Raw genomic sequence first — 8,841 nt, forward strand, 5'->3', positions numbered from 1 at the left:
GAAAACTGCAAAATGATGTAAATATCTTCATCAAAAACAAAACTTGACCCATGTGACGGGTAAATCAGTACAATTGAACTTTGAAAGTTGTCAAAAAGGGAATGTTTGTGATTTTTCAAGGGGTACATAGGGTATAACGTTTTAATTTTGGCCTATGGTTAGAGGGGCATGGTGGTAATTTTAACTTGTGGTTCTAAATTTCAGGGCTTTCTGGTCCAGGGTCTCTAGTAGCTGTTGTGTTGGCCGGAGTTTCCTTCCTTATATACAACGTATATAAGAATATCAAAGCGCATAGAAGGTAAATTGTTTATGTATTCTCGTATTATTCATTGGAATTGGAGTTGAAGATTCTATTCTTTTGAGGTTCGCCAATTTTAAGCCAATTTTAGGTTGCTAAGTTCTTCATCATCATGGAAACACAAAAGCTTTTTCTAAAAAAAAAAAGTATTATTCCACTCAAAAACATGTGTTCCTAAGTCTTAGTCTTAGGAGACACTTCTTGATTAATCAAATATTTTGCAGCATTTGATATGTCAATCACAACTTTGCATGCTGGAATAATTATACTTAGTGTATAGTCCTTTGCAGCTAATGGTTGTTGATTCGAAAAGGCAGCAACATCCTACAAGATTGTCAAAAAGATGTAAATACCCTCATCATTGGAAAATGGAAATGGCCATGGAAAACTCATCTTACCATGTTTGCTTTAAGTAGAATTTATTGTTTTCATACTTGTAGATGATAATCACATAATGACATGTCATTAGGTGATAAATTTAAAACACTTATTTTTCTTGCGGGTTGTTTATGATGTGACAAAGCAAGAGAGTTTCAACAATATAAAACAACCTAATCTTGAGTAAAATTGATCGTTATGCTAGTGAGAATGTCAACAAGCTTCTTGCTGGAAACAAATTTGATCTTACTTCTCAGAAAGCCGTGTCTTATGAAACTGGAAAGGTAATAAATAATGTTAATTATTTTTAAATAGTTTAAGTGAATGAAAAATACTACAAAGAGTTAATTGTGTAGGCATTTGCTGATGAGATTGGGATTCCATTCCTTGAAACAAGTGCCAAAAGTTTCACCAATGTGGAAGAAGCTTTTATGGCTATGACTGCTGAAATTAAAAACAGGTTTTTTATTTCATTTCTTTATAATCATAAAAATTAAAAAAAAAATAACAATCATAATAAGAGTAAAATACGTTGCTATTTCTTGCAATTTGCACTGATAAAATTTGGTGAATTATATCCAGGATGGCAAGTCAACTGTCAATGAACAATGCTAGACCTCCTACTGTTCAGATCCGAGGTCAACCATTATTTCTGGGGTCAACCATTATTTCTTTTTTAAGTTCCAGGAATAGTTTTGATAAGTGGTCTCTTAATTTATCATAAACCTGTTTCAGCTGATGAGCGTGTGCATCCTCTGGGGAACAATGGAAAAGACCTTTGATCAGTTGTTTAATTTCTAGTCCAATAGATTGTAGTTAATTTTTTATGTCCTGGATCTTATAATTGATTCCATGCAGTAAAAGAGGAGTCAGCAAGAAAGTTCTTAAAGTTCCTTTAATAGAACATAAGGTAACTTTCTTCCTTTCTTTCCCCTTTATCATTTATATTTTTTTAAACCATTTACCTCACATTTATATATAGTGAATTCCCTATGTGTTGACCAAGGTTTGACTGCTCTTCAATGTTGTAACTTTATCTTTAAATTATGGGAAAATCTTTTTTTAATGATTATTTTATCTTTTTTATGTGTTTAGACATTGTCCAAGTTTCAATATATAGATCATACAGGGAGGGATTAGGGGAATAATGGAAGGAAGAAGTCTCAAAGTCTTATGTCTGCTACCAACTGGGACAAGTGAGTTCTTTAAAGATTCAATCGACCATTTTGATACATAATTTAGTTAAATTGTATTTGGATTTACTTAATTTCTTTCTCTTAAGCAGTGTTTTGTATGAAGGGGTTGATGTAATTATTCATTCTGTTAGCTTGTTCATTCGATTCATTTGTCAATTCCATTCCGTCTAACCAAATGTTGGGTGTATTTGTAACTCAAAATTTTAGTTGAATTAGAGAAGGGCCCATGGCAAGACCAAGAGATTACAATTTCTGACGACCAATTTGCAAACACATTATTTTCTTTCACCAACATGTATTATCATTTGCTTTTTGGTTGGAATCGGAATTTAATTCCATTCCAGTCTCACATTTGGTTTCAAATGAGTAGACACTAATATCCTTTTCATCAACAGAAAAACATTGCATCCAACAAAGACCCTGAATCTAGCAAAAAGCAGGAAGACATCAAGCAACCAAGTCTCCTTCCATTGCAGGAAAAACTAAGTGGAAATTGGTTCTCCTAATTCCATGGGATTGAACGGGAATTGGAATCCAATTCCATTCTGATCCTTCTTTTGGATGCAAGATATCAAGCAATGAAGAAGGTGTATCCGGAAATGCAAAATATGAGAGGAAATTTAGAATTATGATACATTATACTTTTGAAATTAAATATCAATTAATGTTAAACTTAGATATTTGATGTTTATGGATGTTTTGGTAAACATTGATGGTTAGATTCTTTTGGTATTTTATTGTTAACGTTTTGTTTTGGATTGCATAATTATTGGATGTTTTTAGTATTTAAATGTTAATATTTGTTTTGGGATTATATAATTATTTAATTTTTTGTTATTATTTTGTTATAGATTCAAAACAAACAAATATATGATACTATGTATTTGCAAGGGATTAGCTACGGAAAGAAAAAAAATCACATCTTAAATTTGCTAGAGATCAGCGACAGAAAGAAAAAAATCATATCTAAAGTTTGAGAGGGATTAGTGACGGATTAAAAAACAAATATAGAGGTTTGCAAGGGATTAGCGACGGAATATTGTTATTAGGTTTTGTCGATAATGTCCTAAATAACAGTATTAAGTCCCATTTTGCAATGGATATTCTGTCGCTAACGTCGCCGCAAAAAAAAACTAACCCGTCGCTAAATCCCTCGCTAAGTCATTAGCCACCCTTTAATTGGCTATGGTGTAAGTTTCTGGATGATCCGTAGCAAATGATCTTTAGCGAGGGATTTGCGACGGATTCTTCCGTCTCTAAAACTCATGTTTCTAGTAGTGTATGTTAATTGGTATATCTTTTGCATCTTTAGTTTCTAATAAACACTTCAAACATGTATGTAAATGAATGAATTTATATCGTCTATTAGTCCAAAAGTGTATGCCAGGAACCTTGTGTTTCTACCTACAGGAACAACAAACAAAGAGAAACAGAGGAAAGCTGAGGATGATAGGAAAATGGAGGATATTTTGGGGAAAAATTTTCTGCTGGGTTCTTTAATAAACTCAACTCATTCATAATCATCCAAAGAAAAGACAAATTGGCCCTTGGCCAGGGTTGATGCTATTGCAATTTTGCAATTTTTTAGTTAGGCTTTTCTTTGTAGGAATTTCTTATATCTTTTCTCTTCCTAGTTGTCTAGATTGTTGTTTTGGGGATTGTCCCTTAGCATTAGTTTTTCTCTAGTGTTTTTTCTTCGTTCATTATTGGTTGTACTATTTTTCCCATTTTTATAATCTACCTAGGCTTGTCCTATCAAGCCTATTTATAAACCTGGCAATGGAACGTGGATCGGTCTTGATCTAAATCCATTAAGCAATTTTCAAATGTTGATCGGATCCGTAACCCACGGGGCCTTAAATAATTAAACGCGTATCCTTGTCCACCGAATCAATGGATTTTCAACCCTTTTACCCGAACCATTTATAATATTAATATTAGACTATAATTATGCATTACAACACATATTGCAGAATTTTAGAAAATAAACCTGTTTGTGGAATGTTGATGGTAGAAAATCCTTCTACGAAACGAGATAGATCTAAGCCTTTTGTTCTTGTTTTTGGTTATCGACTATGACTGTAATACTAATTCCCCATATTTATTTGTATTGAGAGTCGAATGGAATTCAACCATTAAAAATTAGGAAGTGGAAGTGGAACGATTGTACTCCTCGAGTGTTGTACATAACACTGTATCAGTGATAAATGTATAACTTATAAATAATAAATTTATATTTAAAATTTTAGACGGGACGGGTCATAAACAGATCGTATCGATAGTGAGCCATACCCGACTTTTTTAATAAAATGGTTAACGGGAACTGGTCATTAATGTGTAAATGAATCGTAAAATACGATCCAAACCCTATAACTTTGCATGGGTGGAGCTGATCAGGGTCAAAACCGGTTCCATTTCCAGGTCTACCAATTTACCAAAAAAACAAACAAACAAACAAAAAACTCTTACTTATAGACAACATGAAAAACCAAACTAACTTCTATGTTATCTCTACTACTGAATTGAGTTGGATTGTCGCATCATCATTATATATTCCATATAACTCTATTAATTTTTTGTATAATGCATTGCACTCTAAAATTTTCAATAGAACATATTTAAATAATTATTTAAGTATTAGAAAAAAATCATCGAAAAGTTTAATCACCATTGAACTCCAAATTCATTGAATTTCAATGTGACATCTCACAATTATAGAGTTTCATGTATTGAATGACAACTAGGTTTGCCACCTCATTAAACTATCACATTAAACGCTCCACTATGGATTCTCTAAAGACTAATACTAAAAAAACGAATAATTCAAAATGGTTTGAAACTTTTAGGTTGTTACAACATTTTCCTCTTTAATCCAAAATTGGTTATGTTTTAGATCCTAATTGTTCTCACATTTCTTTAAACTTAACTCTAGCCAAATATTTTGTGATGAAATCTACATTTTGTTCTTGGTTGCTCATGTAACATTCCCTATTTACAAGAACCAAAAAAAAACCTTTATACCTTCAAAACCACGTTATCTTTTTTTTTTTTTGCGAAAAATCTCAATTTATTAAAACATTTTGAGTACATATATTGTTTCAAAATAACAAAACCCTAAGGATGTCATTATTAAAACACAACATGAGTTACAACATAAAGACGTATCGGTCCTGAACCCTATTGCAGGTTGTCTCTTATTCACTCGATAACTTAATCAAGTTCTATCAGTCTTAGTACAGCTACCTATGATGCATATAAATTTGAGTGGGTCAGGTTTGGGAACCTGGTGGGACACATAGGGTTTTCAATCCTAGAATATTATTATGATAATAACTTATAAATAATATCATGCATAACCAATTGTTACCAAACAATATAGATATATCATACAACAAAAATATCTATATGTAACACTCAGTTTAGGATTTGCTTCTTTGTTCGGGGCTGCGGCCCAATCATTAGTTGTCATGAGGCTTAAGGCCTTGGGAAGAAGGAATTTGGCTCTTTTCGGATGTGGGTATTATGTTTTAAGTGATCCAAGTGCTCGATTGTGTCTTTAGAGGCCAAGGGTATAATCCTAATTTGATAACTCGGTCTTTTATGGATTTTAGGTTTTGTTCGGGAAGTTTTAAGGCTTGGATATGTTGTTAGAAGCGTATGGCTTCTCGCCACCTTTCTGTGGATATAAGGTTCGTTGGAAATGGACCTAAATGAGGAAGTTATGGTAACTTGAAGATATTGATAGAATTAGCCCTTGGTGGAAAAAGTTGGAAAGTTGGTCCCATCCATGCATGGAGGAGGGCACATGCCTAGGTGTGTACGCCCAGCATAAGCTGGGGGTTCGCCCAGCGTAATTAGGGTTTGGGCACTATTTAAACATATTTATGAGCTGAATGATCTTTCATTTCTCCGCCTCCTTTGCCTTCTAGCCTTATTTCGGATACCCTAACCTCATTTTGAGTGTTTGAGAGGTCTAAGTGTGCATTTTGGTGTGTTTTTGCTCATTTTCAAGAGAAGGGTGCTTGGTGCTAGTTTGTGGTTCAAAGGAAGACTTTTAGATCTAGAGTTTTGACTTCATTTCCAGCTTATTCAAGGTATAAAGTTCTTATCTTGACTTCTTCTTATGCTAGTTTGATTTTAGGGAAAGATTAAGGGTTTTTATGGTGTATTAAGTTCTCCTTATGATTTTGAGCCACTCTAGAAGCTTGTAGTGATAAATCTTGCCTCTTCTGATGTTTCTAGTTCATAAAATGCATGTTTGATGTTTAAGAATGGTCCATGCATGTTCTAGTTCGATTAGAATGGGTCTTAATGGATTAAGATGGTTGTTGGGTCCCATTGAGTCGTGCAAATGCATAAAGGTGCCGACTTCATGCATTAAGAGCTTTATTTTAAGGTCCTCTGAAGTTTCGGTGCAAAGTGCTTAAGTGGTTAAGCCATAAAGTCAAGTTTGGCTTAATCCAGGTTACGCCCCGCGTAACTGTCTGTATGCCCAACGTACTGTTTCGAAATCACGATCTGGATTCATCGAGTACGCCCATCGTAGCTGAGCGTACGCCCCGCGTTCGGCGTGGAGTTAAGCTTGTGTGCTTTTGGGTTTCGCACATTTAGGCCACCTTATTGGACATGTTTCTTGGGCCTTTGGGCCATCTGAGATCAACTATTGGCCTAACAGAAGTTTTGGGCTTTAGGATAAGGCCCATATAGGGGTTGGGCCCAATTTGGAAAATCGGGCCATTAGGGGGCTTTTATGGGTCTTTTGGTTTTGGGCCTTTTTGGTTTTTGGGTTTGGGCCTCAGTTTTGGTTCAAGTTGGGCTAGGGGTAAAATGGTCATTTTAACCCAAGTATGGATTACGGATCATAGTTTGGAACGCAATTGCTAATCGGGTGTTATTCTGGTATTGATAGCCCGGAAGAGTCGTCATGGCAGCAACTAGGGATTTCTTTCTGTGAGCTTCTGCATTTGAGGTGTGTCTCCTCGTTGTTCTATGGGTCGAAGGCACCAATGCCGGCCCATTTGGTTTATGTATCCTAGGTAGACCCGATGGTAACCCTTGGCACTTTGTATGAAAGACCAGGAGGCGGCTCCTGGAAATCTATATGCAAGAGCAGAGTTTGAACTTTGGCATTTATTAATTATGTAGTTGTAAATTGTATGCTAGTTGTCTTTGTGATGCTTGCATGGAAGACCAGGAGGTGGCTCCTGGCACTTGTCTGTAAGAGCCAGGGTTTTGGCCCCCGGCCTGGCAAGGAAGACCATGAGGCGGCCCGTGGCATAATGGCAAGACTATGGTTGGCACATAGCACTTTTATTGATTGATTGGATATGTATGATATGTATGGATCATTTGATATGTTTGGTATGTGGTATTTGGGGAACTCACTAAGCTTAGTGTTTACAGTTTGTGGTTTATGGTTTTAGGTACTTCCGGTTCAAAAGGGAAGGGATCGGCTTTATCGCAGCGCATGCACCTGTGTTTTCCGCAATATGTGATTTTGGGAATGAACTCTGATAATTATTTTACTTTGAAATGCTTTTAAATGTTTGGATAAAGCTACATTAGTGTTTTGATTATAATAAAAATGAAATTTTTAACCTTGCTTTTTGGGATGTTACAAGTTGGTATCAGAGCCTTGGTTTGAGGGATTCGGTTATACTCTCGGGTGTTCCTGGACTCAAATCGAGGGTTTGGTGAAATTTTTTATAAAATAAACACTTAATTAAAAAGAAAATTTCTAATCAAAGATAGGGGTGTGATGCGTGCAATCGGTCGAGCTCAAGTAAGTGGTTCCCAGAATACGAATACATGTTTATTATGATATATGCTATAATTATGAGAATTGCATGCTAGATTAGGGCTAAGGATATGCTCAATATTATATGATAGGAGATATGCCTTTTTGTGCCTGATTGTATGAGCTTTAGAATTGCATGCTGGTATGGATTCCATATGAGTGGATAGAATGGTTTGGTCAGTGTATGTTGGTTAGGTTTTCCATTGTCTGAATGTTACTTACTTAGTGCTTTGTGGGACTCTTAGTGATGTGAATTTTCTGCTAAGTGAATATGCTAAGTCACATGTGGTACAAGTTAAATAATTTTAGAGTCATGGATCTGACCATATTGCGCAGCTCTTGTTTGAGTCCAACTGTTATAGGGTTGAGTCTTTTACTCGAAGGATCTGATCTTTGTTGCATGTGACTATATTCATGAGGAAGCTAGTTGACATTGGTGGGAGTCCTTCAGTAGCCGAGGGCTGGGTGAGTTCGGGAACCTAGGATCTCCTAGGATATGCTTCAACGGGTTTAGTGGTGCGGTTTAGTGAGTTTTGGTGCATTGGTTTGAGGAAGTGATTTAGAGGATTCATGATGATTGTGAGGAAAGTATGGATAGGTGTGGAAGGTAGTATTGGGCCCATACTACTAAAAGCACAGGATCCATACTCGAATCGGTGAGAGTCTTGGAGAATCTAAAAAGCTTATGGGAGGAGGATTCTTGGGTATGTTTTGATCTTTGGCATGTTGGATTTCAGTTTGGAGATGAGCACTCAGGGAGGTGGTTCTGGTTTAGGTTCCGGCTCAGGTGCAGGTGCTGAGCCGATTAGCAAGCAGATGCGGGAGTTCATCTCATTGGAGATCTCTCGTGGTATTTTGGAGATCTTGGATGAGCGCTTAAGCGCGTTTCTTGCGGAGGTTATGGCTATCGTTGGAACTCGCACTCTTTCTTTCCAGGAGTTTCGTGCTTGTAGAGCTCCTACGTTCCATGGGGAGAGGGACCCCATTGTCAGTAGCAGGTGGTTAGCGGATATAGCTAACACATTCAGGATGAGTTTCTGCCCTGAGGATGTGAAGATCATATATGTTTCCTGCCTATTGAATGACAGGGAACAGGATTGGTGGGAAGAGGTTGGCAGAGAGATGGGTGATGATGTTGTTGATGCTATGTCATGGGATGACTTCTCGACCAA

The 8,841-nt window shown here is 36.3% G+C and overlaps 1 pseudogene; it reads left to right on the plus strand.

Annotated features, from left to right (window-relative positions):
• Positions 1-591: 591 nt before the first annotated feature.
• LOC145163953 (ras-related protein RABD2a-like) lies at positions 592-1,816 on the plus strand (annotated as a pseudogene).
• The last annotated feature ends 7,025 nt before the right edge of the window (positions 1,817-8,841 follow it).

The sequence above is a fragment of the Lactuca virosa genome, chromosome 3 (genome assembly GCF_052849685.1).
Source record: "Lactuca virosa cultivar CGN04683 chromosome 3, Lactuca_virosa_CGN04683_v6, whole genome shotgun sequence".
In the NCBI taxonomy this organism is placed as follows: Eukaryota; Viridiplantae; Streptophyta; class Magnoliopsida; order Asterales; family Asteraceae; genus Lactuca; species Lactuca virosa.